The sequence below is a fragment of the Herpailurus yagouaroundi genome, unplaced genomic scaffold, assembly GCF_014898765.1.
Source record: "Herpailurus yagouaroundi ecotype Mexico unplaced genomic scaffold, PumYag 29, whole genome shotgun sequence".
Taxonomy (NCBI): Eukaryota; Metazoa; Chordata; class Mammalia; order Carnivora; family Felidae; genus Herpailurus; species Herpailurus yagouaroundi.
Window position 1 is genome coordinate 89474022 of NW_024412377.1, and position 18277 is coordinate 89492298.

Genomic DNA, 18277 nt, shown 5'->3' on the forward strand with positions numbered 1-18277 from the left:
GCCACTATAAATTAGTTTGCATATTTTTTTCTCATTTCATAAAACTGTAATCCTACAGTATGTACTGCTTTCGCTAAGCATAATTTTGGGATTCACCCCGATTGTAGCACACATCAATAATTCACTCCTTTTAATTGTTGAATAGTATTTCATAATATGCATCCTCCACATTTGTTTATCTCTTCACCTGTGGATGGACATATGTGTTGTTTCCAGTTTGGGGCTATAAAAAATGAAGCTGCTATGAACACTTGCGTATAAATCTTTGACAGATGGGTATGTTTACACCCTGAGTGCATAGTCAGGGTGGAATGAATGGATCATTTGGTAGATGTATATTTAAAATGTTAAGAAACTTCAAAACTATTTACCAAAGTGGTTGAACCATTTTATATTTCTTCCAACAGTGTAAGCAAGTTCTAGTTCCTGCACATCCCTGCCAATGTTGGTAGTAAATGCAGTTTATATTTCTTCTGTAAATGCTCGTATTTTAATATTCATGTCAGATAATATGCATTAATAATGAGGATATAAAGCACAGTTTATCTGAAGTTGAAGGGCAGAGGCAAATATATTTCATAGCATCTTGAGATATATTTCAGATTTCTGTTAATTTTCTTGTCACTATCAGTAGCCATAATACCTGAAATTTAAGTAGATATTATTTAATGGTAGAACTATAGCTTCTATTTATGTATGAATGTAACAGTTACAAATAAATTGATCAGAACTAGTGGCGAAGGTCAAAATGTAAACAAATTAGATAAAGTGCAACTTCTCAAGGAATAGGAATATAACTGGTATGGTTCTAATGCATCAGGTGAATGAGAAGTATCTATGTGATAAGGACATTTGTGGTTAGATTAGAGTAGCATTTTTTTTTCCTTCTTAAATAAATTTGTATTGGATTCAAAACAATCCAGAGTACCTTGAGTCACTAGCCAGGCCAATTTTGTTTGGCTAATTACTAGCCAGGTAATTTCACGTCAGTTTCCTTCAGAAGACAGAGTATGCTTTTGTGAAGATGCGAAGTAAATATCAGATCTCTATTTCAAAAGTTGGAGAAGATAAGGTTGGCAGTTGTGACCCCACAAAACTCTGGTGGATTTTTCTCTTACTGGTTGATCTGGACAAAACATGAATTAATTCATGTGTAGCTCCCTGTGGCTGGTACTCACAATCTGACTCTGGTGTCTTCCCTTATTGCCCTGCAAGGCAACTAAAGATGAACAGCATCAGTCTGGTGTAGTCGCACAGTGGTGAAGGGGTTATGGGCCCATCTTTCCTTGCCTTCCCCGGGTGCTGTTAAGAGTGATATATACCTACCTGAGTCTTTTTTTATAATACATTGAATTGCATGATAAAAATCCCATTCTTAGTTTATTTTATCATGATTATAGAATATCATAGTAGACTCATATGATCTTGCAGCCGGAAGAGATCTCCTGAGAAAGTCTGTTTTGCTTGAAGAGTGTTTAATAGATAGAAGGTGCTTCCTTTTTAGGAGCTGAAATTTACCTTCTAACCATTCCTTTCAGTCCAATGAAGATTCCCTACTGCAAGAAGGGTGTAGGAATACCACAAAAAGGGTGAGTGTAAATCACTGTTCTACCATTTACTTTTTCTTTACAAGTCCCAGATAATATTTATCTTTTTGAATCTCTGTTTCTTTATCTTATGAAAAGGAGATAATAATCACATCTTAAAGTTGTTCAAATGCTAAATGAAATTATTATAATGCACAGTCCCTAATTGCTAACTACTAGTTCCAACGACAAGTTCCATTATTCTCTCCAGTGAACCTGATAACCTAGCTTAAGTTAGAAAGGTCAGGCTTTATCTTGGCAAAAACTGTTACTGCTGATATCATTTGATCTTGATTCACTTTTAGAAGTTTCCCACATTGAGACTTTTAATGAGAATTGAGTGTTAAAATTTGAGTGCTTCCAAAATGATTTCTGTGAAGTTATTTTGTTCATCAGTTCCTTTTTGGTTTTTAATTTCTAAAATTGAAAAGACTGTCTAAGTAAGAGCTATCGTATAAAAATAAACTGGGAATTTTACACAAGGGCATAGAAAATATTTTCACCTTCTTTGGATACAACAATCTGGCCACAGTGGCCCCAGTGCCTGTCTACCTACCTACCTGCCTACCTATCCATCACCAGTGGATTCACCTCTCACTGTGATCTGTCACAAATCAGCTATATTCCAGATAGGTTGGATTCCAGATTCCCAGTGGAATCAACAATAAATACCATTTAATCCGAGTAGTGTTGACTATAGAGGAAATGGAGTAAACTCATCAAACTCAGTGAGCAAAATAGTTGATTTGTGTTTATCTGTGTGGTGCAAAAGTGCCAGTGTGTGAAATACCCAAAGTCTCACTGCATGCCTGCTGTCAGAAGCTATTGACAACACACTTAATCACCGAGTTCTCTACATTTGGGAGGTTTCACTCCTTTTCTCTGGTATTCTTTAAAATATATCTTTCTCCTACCTTTCAAGCCATTCGCAAAGCTGTCAATTTTCTGGTATGTGCTCCTTCCTCTGAATGTCTATCTTTCTGATGGTACCCAATAACTCAAAGATAAAATATACCTAGCATCCTGCTGAGCACTTTCAACTTATCCAATCTGGTTTTATACATTTTTAAGTTGTCAATTTTTAAAAAAAATTTTCTTACTATAATTAAAATTGCCAGTTGCCAGGGGACAAAGTGAAGGTCTGAGGCAAAATAAAAGTAGCAATATTCAACATTTATAATTTAGAATCCAGATCGTTTACATTGTTTACAAAATAATGATCATCCTACAACTTATCATTCTTTATTTTTTCTCCCTCTACCTCCTGATTAGCCACTTAAAAGAAATACTCACCGCCAATCAGAATTCTTAATAGTATTCTCTGACTCCCTTTATCCAGTGACAGTTGAAAGGCAAAATGTTTTAAGGAAAGTTTGTTCTCTCTGGATGAAATGAGAACATTTTATTGAGTACCTCAGTGCGTTATATTGTCACTCTGGATTTCATCTGCTCTATATGTTGACTCTAACCAAAATATTGCCACCACATCGCCTACATCAGCAAGTCTTCTCAGTTCTACTAGCTGAGTATTTGCTGAATGTCGCCCCTTTTGACTTCTCAACACTACTCTCCTTAGTCCACTCCACATTCTTTCTTCCTTTGTCATCTACTACCTGGTCTCTCAGTTTCCTTTCAGCATCTCAAACACTCTGTCCTTTATCTTGTACCCAGAAGAACAATTTAATATGCAAATCTGATAATGCATTGCCCTGATTAAAACTTTCTGGTCACTTACCATTACCTTTGGAGTACAATGAAAACTCTTACTTTCACCCCCGAAATCTTGAGTAATCTGTTCCCTGCCTCTCTCTGGGTTCCCCTCCCCTAGCACTATGCTTCACTCATGGCTGTCCAGACATACTAGACTTCTGGCTACTTCTGGGATAAACCCAGGGCATCTCTAACTGGGGACCTGCAAGCCATTTTCCAGAGCTTCGTTTTGTTGACTTTGCTACCTCCACATGGAAAAATAGTTCTTCCTATCATTTTCTTTTCTACCATTCTGCTTTAAATTATTTCGAGAACTTTTTATTCTCATGATATAGAATTATATTCTATATATATATATGTATATATATGTACATTATGTATATATTCTATGTATATATATATACATTCGAAATACTTGTTTGTAGTCTGCTTTTCCAGTTAGAATAGTTCTCTGTGGTGCAGTTTTTGCCCTACTACCATCCCATCCGTCTCACCCCTCCCCTCCCCTCCAGCTTAGAGCAATGCTTGCTGGGTAGAGGGTCCTCAAGAAAGATCTGCTGAATGAAAGAATGGAAGAGCAGCCTATTGACTATTATCACTAAACTTGTCACTGAGGTGTCCCCAAAAGACATTCTTCTAAAAATGCTCTTGTAGGATGTAACAAGAGATGAAACTTTTATGTGTTTTCAGGAAACATTTATCTTGGGGCATCTGGGTGGCTCAGTGGGTTAAGTGTCTGACTTCAGCTGAGGTCATGATCTCACGGTTCATGTGTTCCAGCCCTGCATTGGGCTCTGTGCTGACAGCTCAGAGCCTGGAGCCTGCTTCAGATTATGTGTCTCCCTCTCTCTCTCTGCCCCTGCCCTGCTCAGGCTCTGTCTCTCTCTCTCTCTCTCTCTCTCTCTCTCAAAAAGAAGTAAATATTAAAAAAAAGAAAACATTTATCTTATAAGAAGTGCTCATATAAATACCTTTTAACATTTTTTAAAAGTTTATTTTATTTATTTTGAGAGAGAGGGATAGAGTGTGCACATGTGCATGTGTGGAGTGTGTGTGTGGGGAGAGAGAGAGAGAGAGAGAGAGAGAGATTGAATCCCAAGCAGGCTTTGTACCACCAGTGTGGAACCAAGTGCAAGGCCTGATCTCACAAACCATGAGATCATGACCTAAGCCGAAACCGAGAATCAGAGGCTTAACTGCCTGGGCCACCCAGGTTTTCCCCAAGCACCCTTTAAAAAGAAAAACAAAACAAAGAAACCTTAAATATTCCAAATCAAAATACCATGTTTTATTCACTAAACAAGGATCTCTGGGTCATACGATCACCTAGTTAATACTTGAATAGCTTGTCCTAGTCTCAGCCTAGTGGCTAACATAACATGAAGAGATACTGTTCTTCTTTGCAAGGCTAATTGTACTGAAGAGAGAAGATACCCATAAACAATGACAATTACTAAAAGGTGGTTAATTCAAGGGGCACCTGGGTGGCGCAGTCGGTTAAGCGTCCGACTTCAGCCAGGTCATGATCTCGCGGTCCATGAGTTCGAGCCCCGCGTCAGGCTCTGGGCTGATGGCTCAGAGCCTGGAGCCTGTTTCCCATTCTGTGTCTCCCTCTCTCTCTGCCCCTCCCCCGTTCATGCTCTGTCTCTCTCTATCCCAAAAATAAATAAATGTTGAAAAAAAAAATTTAAAAAAAAAAGGTGGTTAATTCAACAATGAATTTGATGACATAGAAGATACGCTCTAAGAATTTAGAAAATGGTAGAACTGAAATCAAAGCAAATGTAGAAGACGTCATAACAGGAGTAGCTTATCTTGAACTTCAGTGGGTAAGGGGCTCCTCCTCTTGACTAGTTTATCCCTTCTGAATACCAAAAATTGCATAGAATGGCCAACCAGTTTCTCTAGTTGGGCATCTTTCCTCAAAACATTTCAAGCAGTCTTTCAACAGAAAAACTTTTAAAGCTGGAATGGCAGGGGTTTGTGGAAGTTTTGACTGAAAATAAACAAGTCCGCATTTGGAATAACATCTCATTATATGTGTATAAATTTGTGTTTGTGTTAGAATTTATGTCTTTTGTACATATACATATATATACACATATACATATATATGTATATTTGGGTATCTGTCATAATTAGAAAGAATGGCATATTTTTAAAAACTGAAATAATTTAAGTAAGAAGCACACACGACTTTATTTTTCATGTAGCGGAAATTCATAGGCAGGCTTTCCTGAACTTTGGCCCAAATCAGGCCCCTTTGATTTTTTTCCCCTCTACATTTTGAGAATATTGTTTCCATGTTCAAGTTGTCTCATGGTTTTAAAATAACTGCTTCAGCTCCAGCCATCATATCCATGTTCCATATAGTAGGAAGGAAGAAGGACAAAGTGCACAAGGATGTAGCCCTCAGTTAAAGAAGTTTGCTGGGAAACTCATCCATTGACCTTTGCTTACATTTTGTTGGATAACTCTCTTTTAAAGGAAAGATGGGAAATGTTTTATCTGTCTACATTGGCGCCCTCAGTAACAGAAATTTCTTTATGTAAAAAAAATTTTTTAATGTTTATTTATTATTGAGAGACAGAGAGAGACAGCATGAGCAGGGGAGGGGCAGAGAGAGAGGGAGACACAGAATCCGAAGCAGGCTCCAGGCTCTGAGCTGTCAGCACAGAGCCCGATGCAGGGCTCGAACTCACAAACCGTGAGATCATGACCTGAGCTGAAGTCAGACACTCAACCGACTAAGCCACCCAGGCACCCCAAATTTCTTTAAAAGGAAAAAAGGGTTCAGTGGATATGGGGTAGGTAGCAAAGAGTCTCTACCTCTGTACTAATATTACCAAACTATGAAAAATATACATAAATAACTGAGGTGTGAGTTCTGAGGAGGAGATTCTGTGGTTTTTGTTCACTGTTGTATCTCTAAAACCTATCACAGTGTATAGATATTAATAAATTATGCAATCCAAAGGAAGGAAGGAAGGAAGGAAGGAAGGAAGGAAGGAAGGAAGGAAGGAAATAAGGAGGGAAAGACGGAAGGAGTGCCTGGTGTAATAATCATCTTTAGTTAAGGTGTAACTAGGCACAATGTCTCTGGGGCTGTTCCGGTGTAACTGTTTCCTCTTTACTCATAAGGCTCTGTGTCATTCCATGAGCATCATCCATGTCCCTTAGCACGTTGATCCAATCCAGTTCATGTCAACTGCTTACTCAAGTGAAACTTGATAAGCTAATAGCATGCTGTTCAAAGTTTTGATTTTAAAAGTTTAGAATATTCGCCAATTATAATTCTAGATAATAAGCTGTTTCTATTTCTGTGTTCTAATGCACAGAGATAGGCAAGTGCTGCAATTTCAGGCTAAGCTTTCCAATTCTGCAAGTAAGTCTACTATTAGGAACATGTTTTTAAACATGTTTTAAGCATCTTTCTTTGATGCTGTGGCTCTGGCAAGAAGAAAACAACTCCAGCTCTTGTACCCACAAGTCGTGGGATCAAAGTTTCCTTTCTGTGCCAATTACCCACAACCAGAAAAGGTTAAATAAATTCTGCTTTCTACCTAATAACAGTTTTTCTATTTTCATGCTCATCTGTGTTTAGCTTAAAGAAAAAGCATTTATATAGCTTTCTTGGAAATTATCTCCCCCCCCATTTTTTTCTGAACTTCCTGCTTTTGTCTAGGGTGGGTATAATATTTGTACTTTGTGGGGCAATGTCCTCTAATTTTCTGTACTTTTCCATCTTGTTAAACTGTTCAAGTAATCAGAGAATGAAGGCAACCGGTTTATATATGTAATGATGAATTTTAAGGACTGAGTGAAACTTGTAACAGATTAATATATATCCTGAAACATCACATTATTATATAATAGCATTGTAACCACAGAAACAAGACTCCTTCACACACATAACAACTTTGAGACTTTTCATTCCATGCATTCAGATGCAAGAAAGTAATGGAGAAACAGAGAAATGTCACTAGGAAGAGAAAAAAAAAAAAAAAAGAATGAATGTAAGAAGGTACGAGATAACCCCCATATAAAGCGGGTGTGTTAGGCCTTAGGCATAGAGGTAAGGATAAGAAAGCAAAGGAATATAAGAGAGATGACTGTCAAAAACAATTAAAAGAAGCTCAATAATATAGCCACCTACTCAGCCTCAGAATTTGCTGTTGATGTTATTTGTTGACTGAAGGGAAGTCTGTTTCAGGTAAACATATGAGTACTTTATTCTAATGATTTTCTTGAAATTAAAAAAAAAAAAGCCAAAGGAAGAAATTGATTTACCAATTGGCAGATTAAGATACAATTTAAGTTTGATGTTTTGATGATCCTGAACTCTTGAATCAAACTAATGGTAGGTGAAGATTATCAAATAGGCATATTACCTGTAACTAATATTTTTCCAGGTAGTGTATGAGTTGGTTCTAGAGATAAAATTCGGTAGAATGTAAGTTCTATAGGGGTAGATGTTTCTATTTCCATCTCCAGCACCTAGAAGGGTACCTGGCCTATTATATGTACGCAATGAAAATTTGGTAAGTAAATAAATAAATGTAGCAAAAAAAAAGGGGGGGGGGTCGCAATTGTTGCTATCTAAAAGCAAAACAGGGGCTTCTGGGTGACTCAGTCAGTTAAGCATCCAACTTCAGCTTGGGTCATGATCTAGCAGTTCATGAGTTTGAGCCCCACGCTGGGCTCTGTGCTGACAGCTCAGAGCCCGGAGCCTGCTTCAGATTCTGTGTCTACCTCTCTCTCTGTCCCTCCCCCACTCAAGCACGCACAGTCTCTTGCTCTCTCTCTCAAAAATAAATACACCTTAAAAAAAATTTTTTTTAAATAAAAGCAAAACATCCATTATCTATGATGTTTACCTGAAGTCAAAAAAATCTATTATCCACCTAATTAAGAAAAATATGGATTATATTAACTAGAAATGAAGTCTAGAATTCATAATTCCAACCATACCTGTTATATTTACTGTAGAAATAATCTAATTTTTATTTTAGGGATTCAGTACAAAGCATTTGAAAGTATCTTATACAATGTTTATCACATAATAAAAAGTCTGAAAAAGTTTTTTTAAAAAACAGTTTTTCTTCCTTTTGCCTTTTCTTTTTAAAAAGCAAAGTGAGGGGCGCCTGGGTGGTGCAGTCGGTTAAGCGTCCGACTTCAGCCAGGTCACGATCTTGCGCTCCGTGAGTTTGAGCCCCGCGTCAGGCTCTGGGCTGATGGCTCAGAGCCTGGAGCCTGTTTCCGATTCTGTGTCTCCCTCTCTCTCTGCCCCTCCCCCGTTCATGCTCTGTCTCTCTCTGTCCCAAAAATAAATAAAAACGTTGAAAAAAAGCAAAGTGAATTTTTAATCTTTCTAATTTAAAAATAACTGTATTCATGTGAAGGGCTATGAAGGGCTGGAGTTCACATGATAAAACACAAAACATCGGCTTTTGCGTTAGACTAACCCAAACCTCAATTTATAAGTGGGTGGTCTTGGATAAACTGTTTGGCCCTTCCTTTTTTTTTTTTTTTTTTTGTAATTTTTTATAAGTCTATTTATTTATTTTTTGAGAGACAGAGGGAGAGGGGCAGAGTGAGAGGGAGAGAGAATGAAAACCCCAAGCAGGCTCTGCACTGTCAGCACAGAGCCTCATGTGGGGCTCAAACTCACACACTGTGAGATCCTGATCTGTGACTGACCTATCACCTTCTCAATTGTAAAGTGTAGCTGATATGCATTCTCATAAATCATTGTAATTGGGGAGATAAAGTGAGATGATATATCTGAAAATTTTAACATTGTCTCAGACACATAGATCTTCAGTAGATATTTTTTAACTGCATCTCCTGACCAGAGCAACATGAAGTCATCAAATCTCACCTGATATTTCAGCTCATCTGTTTTTAAAACCATAGAAAACATATACACTGTTGCTGCAATGCAAAGGTGTGATGTTTTGTAACTATACATAGTTCAACTAATAGTTGGTTCTTTATTTTAGAAAGAAGGAATTTTGAAGGCTAAAGCCCCAAATTTGACCCAGACTCCACAGTAATTCTCCCATAGGCAAATAATGAACAACTTGAGAAATTCAGCACTATTTTACACGGTCACAAAGCAAAGGATGATCAAATAGTGACAACAGAAAAAATGGTGTGTGGTGAAGAGCTTTACTGCAGAAAATGTTCTCAAGGCATTTGACTTTCTAGAGAACATATGACCTATCAGATTCGTTCAACCAGTCAATGACTGCCTTATTTCAAATCAATCAAAAGTGATGTGTTTATGGTGCCAGAAATTATGCCTAGAAAGTATTAGGCATTTCATATTGAGTCATTCATGTTTTCCCTGGCATATATTCACATTGGTAAACTGATTACACGAAATACACACATATACTTAACAAAACTTTTTCAGAGACTGAATGGTTCAGTGAAGCATTTCTGTTAATTTGACACTTTACACTTAACCCATGTTTTCCATTTTAAGCCAAAATAAGGCGAGACAGTAATAAAATATTCATTAACTCCACTGAAGCCCATTTATAGCAGATGGTCTCTGGAGGGTAAATTTCAAAACATTTGCTAGAGAGCACTGTGGAAAACGTGCAGTTGTCCCGACACTGCAACTAGTGTGAAGAACAGCAAACGCGGTGGCAGCTACGTTTTCTCACGCGGACTGAGAAAAGGAGGAGTCACGTTTGCTGTTGCTTATCATCTGGGGGATTTGATAGGTACGTACAAGATGTGTCCATAGTCTTATCAATATGATGGTAACTCCTAAAAATTCTTTGAGACCTTCCTTCAACATTCAAGTTCTTAGAGAATTACAATGTTTAGGAACATAGGGCCATGGTAAGCACCTACAGGTATTGCAGGGTGGAAGGAAGGCGAGGAAGGAGGAAAATTAAATATGCGTGGATGGGTGAATGGATGGGTGCTTGGAAAATTAAAGACAGCTGGATAGCTAGATAATTAAAAATACCAGAAGCACACATGTGCTTACCGCCCACCTCGGCGTCTGCCAGGCATCAGTACGCTTAGTCCACTTTTCACGCCTTTACACCAGCCCTGCTTCCACGAGAGCCTGTTTGTTCTTAGGGTCCTGCACACACACCTTTCAGGCAACGGCGCCATGAGTCTGACCTCTACGTACGAGTTGAATAGATCGCCACAGGTACCATTGCTCCTGACACAGCTGCGATTGATTATCTAGCCTACAGAAGGTTTAATGTTAGAAATCATCACAACAAATCTATGGTAAAACCTCACATCCAGAAAGACAGTCCCAAGGTAGTAAACATGCTTTTGACATAGAAGCTTTGGGAGATAAAGCTGTGTTTTGCCATTGTTGGAGGTCCAAAAAGTTCCTGTCCTGTAATGGATCTCACACAAAACACGATGAGGAGGCAGGCGAAAACATGAGGCCTCTGATCATTAAGAAAAAGGACTTAAATGGACAGTTTTGATGCTGCAAACCAACTTGTCTTGATGTTACCTGATTGTTTAATTAGAATAATGACCACTTCTGTCTAATTCATTTGTTCTGGGTTCTAGATGTGGTATATTACAAACTGCAGCTTTTATAGTCACAGCATTTGTCTTATTTATTGAACCATTGCGGGGCACATTTGTTTAAACAGAAACAAAAGCAAAAAAAAAAAAAAACAGGAAAAATTAAAAATTTTAGAAACAAAAGATGATAAAAATTTTAATCAGACTGTACAACAAAAGATGACTGTGCTCTAACTCTCCAGGAACCAAATATAAGTAGATATATCTTAGGATAAAGTGGGCATTTTCCAGTTTGCTCAATTACCTATACCCAGATTTTTCAAACTTTAATTTCATGTATGTTACTGACTTCCTCTGTTAAACACTTTGAAATTATACTGTTCTTTCAAAAATTTGTTAAGAGTTAATTTTTTAACACATTTGAAACCATTTTTTAATGTTTATTTAGTTTTGAGAGAGATTGACAGAGCACAAGTGGGGGAGGTACAGAGAGAGAGGGCAACATAGAACTTGAAGCAGGCTCCAGGCTCTGAGCTCTCAGCACAGAACCTGATGTGGCGCTTGAACTTGTGAACTGAGAGATCATGACCTGAGCTGAAGTCAGATGCTTAACTGAGTTACCCAGGCGCCCCAAACCCTTCTTTCTTAATAGTGAAAAGTTTGGCATAATTTGGGTTGAGTTATTAAACCTCTTGAAAATTTTTAATTGCGGTAAAAACAAAAAACCAAAAAACACGTGACATAAAATTGACCATCTTAACCATTTTTAAGTGTATTGCTCAGTAGCATTAAGTCTATTCACATTACTGCGCAGTGCAACAGAGCTCTAGAACCCTATCGTCTTGCAAAACTGACACTATTCCTGTTGAACAAAAATGCCCGTTTCTTCCTCTCCATAGCCACAGGTAACTACCATTCTACTTTTTGTTTCTATGAATTTGACGACTTTAGATGCCTCGTATTAGCGGAGTCGTGTAGTATAGACTTTTTTTGTGATTAGCTTATTTCACTTAGTGTAGCGTCTTCAAGGTTTATCCATGTTGCAGCATGTAAAAGGGTATCTATTCTTTTTAAGTCTAAATAACATTCCATCGTGTATGTATATACATAGGTTATATGTATAGATGTGGGTACATATATGTGTGTATATACCACATTTTGTCTGTCTCTTCGTCCATTGATAGAGTTTGGATTTGGATTGCTTCTGTGAATAACGTTGCTATGAATGTAGATGTACAAGTATCTCTTTGTGACCCTGCTTACACTTCTTTTAGAAATCTAAGGATTTCTGGATCACATGGTAATTTTAATTTTTTAAGAAACTGCCTTATTGTTTTCTGTAGAGGTTGCACTTTTTACAATCCCACCAACAGTGCACAAGTGCTCCTATATTTCCACATCTTCTCCAGCATTTGTTATTTTCTGTTCTTCTGATATTAGCCATCCTAATGGGTGTGAGGTATTATCTTATTGTCAATTTGGTTGGCATTTCTTCAATGATTAGTGATATTAAGGATCCCTTCATACGTCTCTTAACCATTTGTTTATTTTATGTAAAGAAATGTCTATTCAAGTTTTTTGTCCATTTTAAAATCAGATTATTTGTTTTTTGTTGTTGAGTTGTAGCAGCTTTTTATATATTCTGGGTATTAAATCCTTATAAGATATCTGATCGCAAATATTTTCTCCCATTCCATAGGTTTCTTTCTCAGTTGGTTGATTATCCTCCGATGTGCATGAAGGTTTTAAGGTTGATGTAGTGTTGTTTATGTTGAATTTGTTACCTGTGCTTTTGGTGTCATATCAAAGAAATATTTGTAAAATCCAATGTCATCAACTTTTATCCCTATGTTTTCTTCTAAGAGTTTTATAGTTTTTGGTCTTACATTTAGGTTTTTAATCCATTTGAGTTAATTTTTGTAAGATAACATCCACTTCATTATTTTGCATGTAGATAATGCAATATTCTTTCCTTTCTCTCTCCCCACACCCTCCCCTAAGCATTTAGATGAAAGGGATGTTTTTTGATTTTTTAAAAATTCATCATTTGCTATTGCTTCATATTCTCTTCTCTTGCTTGCATCTATTGTTTGGCATATTATAATCAGCCTCAGTAAAATTTATTTTATACAATTATCAAAGACTAACCTATTAGGTGGACAAGAACAGAAGAAGCAGATGAACACTTAATACAAGATTCTTCTATGTTTCTGGTAACATAAAGAGAAAAAACCTACAAATTTTGACATAAAGAAGAAAGTATTTCAAAGCAATGTTTTTATTATTATTTTTTTTATTGTGACTGCCCTTTAACAGATTGCCTCACGTGAGGCTCAGTACTTAGAGAAAGTTATTTATTGTTTATTTTTCAAAGAAAAAAACCAGGAAGATAGAAGACATTCTATGCTTTATTTATAAAATATAAATACTGGTAATATAATACTGCATTGTACTTATAAAAGAATGAGAACTCTTTTCCAGGAGAGTCCTTATATAATTGCAAGATTTGGTATGGGATTTGACTCTCTTCCCAGCTTGTTCCACTATGTCACACAAATCTGCCATCAAGTAAAAATCCTATCAGGTTGCACAAAGGTATGGTAAGTTAATTATAAGTAAAAACTCCCAAAATCTTGATATTACTACTTTTAAAACATCATTTATTGTCTCAGAGATATCAAGAAACAACCACTATTGAGACTTTATTCTCTGTTCTGTGTGAAATCAGATTCTCTCCAGGGTACTTTATGTGACTTATTAAAATAGTCTGTTGGTAGGCAAAATTCTTCTCACTGTAACCAGAAGACTTCAAAATTGGTGGCAAAGGAATTTGGGTAGTCTCAGAGAAAAAGAATCACTGAGTTGGGTATTTGAAGTTAGGTTTAATGGTCTAATTTAATGTGAAAATATAGGTGCAAGCTCAGACATATTTTGATACAAATATCTGGGAACGAGATATTGAACTAAACAATTTACAGACCTTGAAATAAGTAGAAAGTTGCTCTTGAAATCATGTTAAGAAGGAAATGTGAAATTGATCACATTGGAATGAAAATAATCATGGCTAAAACATCTCAGTAATGTATGATTTGTATTTAAAATAAAGTTTTTCCTACGTTTGACCACTTGTATATAGCACTAGCATTTGAATAATTATTTTCCTCTTCTCAAATTTACTTACATTTTAAAAGCAGATAAATTAATCAGAGCCTTTTTAAAAAATTAACTAAAGTAGGTCACATTCATATAGTATAAATTTTAAAAAGTGTAAGGAGGCTATAACTGATGACAAAATTCTAATGTCATAGCTGTCAGTCAAGGTTACCATATTCCACAAGGTTACTATATTCTATAAAACACCTTTTCTCCAGAAAGTTCTTATTTTCTTTTTGGAATTTATTTCATTATATTTCTGTAGTTGGGGCACCTGGGTGGCTCAGTCCGTTAAGTATCTGCCTTCGGCTCAGGTCATGATCTTAATGGTTTGTGAGTTCGAGCCCCACACTGGGCTCTCTGCTGACAGCACAGGGCCTGCTTCCAATTCTCTGTCCCCCTTTCTCTCTTCCCTTGCCTCTCTCTCTTAAAAATAAATAAATAAACTTAAAAATTAAAAAATAAATGTGTATGGAACTTAAAATATTTCCAACAGGTAGCTTTGACTGCAGCATTTGTTTACACCAAATGACTTATCATGTTACCAGGCTTAGAGGGAAGAATACACATTGGTATTCATACCAGTTCATTCTAGAAGAATTTTTGAACAGGCAACTAAACAATCACATAAGCGAACAAAAACCAACTCTTGAAACAAGTAAAAATTCAGTCTGTGATTTTTATGTGTGTCTATTAACTGAGAATTTAACTTAACTTAATGTTAAAATACCAAGGGCATGAATTGGATTTTACTAAGAAAATACTATCAAAGCAAGCAGAGTAGAATACTGATGCACTTTTTCATTAGCTTTATCTGATTTTAAGATAATTTTGTGTTAGTGGTCCACTCACAAAATGGAGAAAGTAAAACACAAAATCCCAAGTAGATTAGTGATCTTCTGTGTGAGTCTAAAACAATTGTGTGTTGCAAGGGCGCCTGGATGACTCGGTTGGGTGTCCAACTTCAGCTTGGGTCGTAAACTCACAGTTCATGGGTTCGAGGCTCGCATCACATTGGACTCTGTGCTGACAGCTCAGAGCCTGGAGCCTGCTTCAGATTCCGTGTTTCCCTTCTCTCTGCCCCTCCCCTGCTCATACTCTGTGTCTTTCTCTCTCTCAAAAGTAAATAAATGTTATTGTAAAAATTAAAAATATATAAAATGTGTATTGCATTGTGAACTTTTCACAAATACTTTCTAAGAAATTAAGGTAATTGTGTTTAATTGTGAGCACAACATATTTCAAATACTATTTTGTGGACTATTTGAGCTCTTGTCAAAATGAAATGATACAGTTTTTAAAAAGTCACTAAGAAAAATCATGTTATCAGGATAGCAGAATAGGTGTCTTTCCAAGTAGATTGCCTCCAAGGCTAAAGTCTGCTGATGGCCCTATGAAATGGTCTGGTGGTGGTTATTTAGGATAAAAGGTTTCTACATAAAAAGTTCACCAAATTAGTAATAGCATCCCACTCCATTTTCTGTTTATATGAGTGTTCCAATGGCTTCTAAACATAGGATAACTTTTTATAGAACCACAGAATTTTGAAGCTAGAGCAAAGCTTTGCAACAATTTCTCAGGAACTAAAGGTCACAAAGCTATAAAAATAGAAATGAATGAAATTAAAGAGAAGGAAATGATATAGATGACCCCAAACTACTTCTTGAAAGTATTGATAACAGATAAACCGCTTACTCGCAAGAGTGACCGAGGGAAAAAAATAGAATATCACAAATAGATAAAATACAAAATGTAAAAAGGGACATGTCACACATATAGTAGACATTTTATAAATCATAAGAAAATGCAATGAAAAAGTTCATGTTAATGAAGTTGAAAGTTAGGTGCAAAGAACCTTTTTCTAGAAAAAATATAAATGATCAAAATACATACAGGAAGAAATAACCCAATTGATCACTACCACTCCAGAACTTGAATCAAGAAGAAAAAAACATTCCCCTCAAAAGATGCCTGGCCCAGTTAGATTTATAGGCATTTTTGCAAAACTTGAAGAAATAGATAATTCATATACAACCTGTGTCAGAGAAAAGAGGAAATCTGCTCAACACATTTCATAAGGTTAATATAATTTTGATACTAAAACTTGACAAAAAAAAACCAGTTTTTTTAATCAGCCTCACTTAAAATTAGAAAGGCAAAAACACTGAATATAGTACTCTTTGAATCCAGAGTAATTTGTTCAAGAGTCACGATAAAAAAAAATTTATAAATGTAATACACTATGCTAACAAGAGAACACATGATAATCCTAAAAGAGCCTCTTGTTAAAATTTCTCCTTACAGCTCTATTTTAAGTAATCATCCCAGGAAGATTCTCAATATATCATATATGTCCTTCATAAATGGTATGATAGAAGACTGAAAATGTTTTAGTTCCCTCAAAAATAACCTTTAAAATAGAATTTTAGTTATAAATACTTTTTGCTCTCCTCACCACTAAGTTCAGAGTGCCACTGGGTCAGTGGTACTTAGGAAATTGCAAACAAAGTCTGAACTTAAAATTTAATAAAAATATAGACTACCTAAGCCAGTAGCATCTTTATTGATATTGGCTGATAACCTAAATATGACAAGGACTATATTATAAGAATAGCTATGAATTCATTACCCAATAACTTTGCAAACCCTACCCATTAAAGTATTTTGAGTATACAAATTTTAACCAATAGAGTCAAGCCACCAGAGTAGTTGAGGGGAACTCCAATCAGAATAAGAGAACTCAAAAGTAAGCCAATTTGTCATCTCCTTTCCTCCTCCTTGGCCTCCTCTATACTAAGAAACTTAATGGGATAACTCACACACAGTGTTATTAAACAAGACTTGGTCTATTCTGTCTAGATTTAAACAGTATTATTTCAGGAAAATGAAAAGAAAATTTCAAGTATATTTGCCAATGTGAATGATTGGGTTCCTTGGAGAAGAGTGACACTGGGTGGAGAGATTTGTATATGGGTCATGTCAATTAGACTAAGAACTCCTAAAGGACATCCTAGATTTATTGAGAACATTCAGTCTTTTATAAGGATGCGTGAACTTGCTAGGGGATCTGTAAAAGATAATTGATATCTCTTGCCTTAAGGTGATATTCAGTTCCAAAACTTCTGTACAGCCAAGTGTTCCTTGTACAGATAAGTTTACGGCTTCAACTTAAGTAGACCAATCCAGGTTTTATTTTATATAGATCAAAGCACTGGTTGGTTGCAATTTTCCTTAACTACCAATCGATTTAGTAATGACATATACACAGCTTTAATAGCTTAAACCCCATGAAAAAAATTTTTGGACAATTTTCTGACAGTTTTAATCAGAAGATTACATTGAGGATGGAAACATTACAGATAACATTATCTGAATGTTTATTTTTTATCCACCAAATACAGAGTGATCAGATGTTAAAAAATCTTTTTTTAATGAAACATGTCTTTTAAATGACAGTATAAACATATACCTAACTGCTTTTCTTCTTAGATGTCTAAAAATATAAAAGCACTACATGAAATGAGACTATTTGAAAGATACAAATTATTTTTTTTCCTTAGGAATGTAATGTGTTATAATTTTAATTATATTTTTGTGATGATTACTTTCCAAAATTTAAAACAAATGCTTTGTTTTCTTTATACAAAGCTTATGCAATACAAGATGCCTGCTGCCCTTCTAGGAAGAATCTCTTACTGAAATGAAAGGTAAATTCTGTGGTCATTCACTATCTTGGTGGTTTCCAACTTCATTTAAAATATGTTTTCTTCAAAAGAGCTTCAGTTATTATTCCAAATAATATAAAGGGTAAAAGCACAAAATTATATGTACCTAAAATAGAATTATAAACATGCTGTCATAGATCTAAAGAAGGATAAGATCTTTTCTGAAATTATAACTATTAATTTCTTGTTTAGAAAATAATTTTGATTGTTTTGAAACAAGTGAAAGGACTAAATATTGAAGAAATGTAAGTTTAGCTGATTTCACATTGGAAGTATTCAGTAGAATGAGCATCACTTGAATGAGAATGTTTGGTTAATTAGTTCCAAATCTATAATCTCTATATAGTATAGTAAAGATTGCTTGCTCTTTATTATAGCTGTAAACATTTAATGGCTGATAATTAAATAAACAGCATCCATACTGAATCCTGCAAGATTTAATTAAATATAGCACACTGTAGATGTGAGATTAATATTATTATTTATAATTAAATGTAAAACAAAATTGCTAATATAAGTACATGGGATTCTGAGAGATATTTGCAATTTTGTCTCATTTTAAACAATTTTTGTTTTGAATTCCTTTTT

At 35.6% G+C, this 18277-nt stretch overlaps 1 long non-coding RNA gene across 2 annotated transcripts in view; it reads left to right on the plus strand.

Moving 5' to 3' along the window:
• Positions 1-1435: 1435 nt before the first annotated feature.
• LOC121041325 (uncharacterized) overlaps positions 1436-18277 on the plus strand; it is a 34263-nt gene continuing 17421 nt past the window's right edge. For both annotated transcript variants that reach the window (XR_005795677.1, XR_005795683.1), the window contains exons 1-2: positions 1436-1589; positions 17613-17671. This is a non-coding gene — a long non-coding RNA (uncharacterized LOC121041325). The remainder of the gene's footprint in view (positions 1590-17612; positions 17672-18277) is intronic.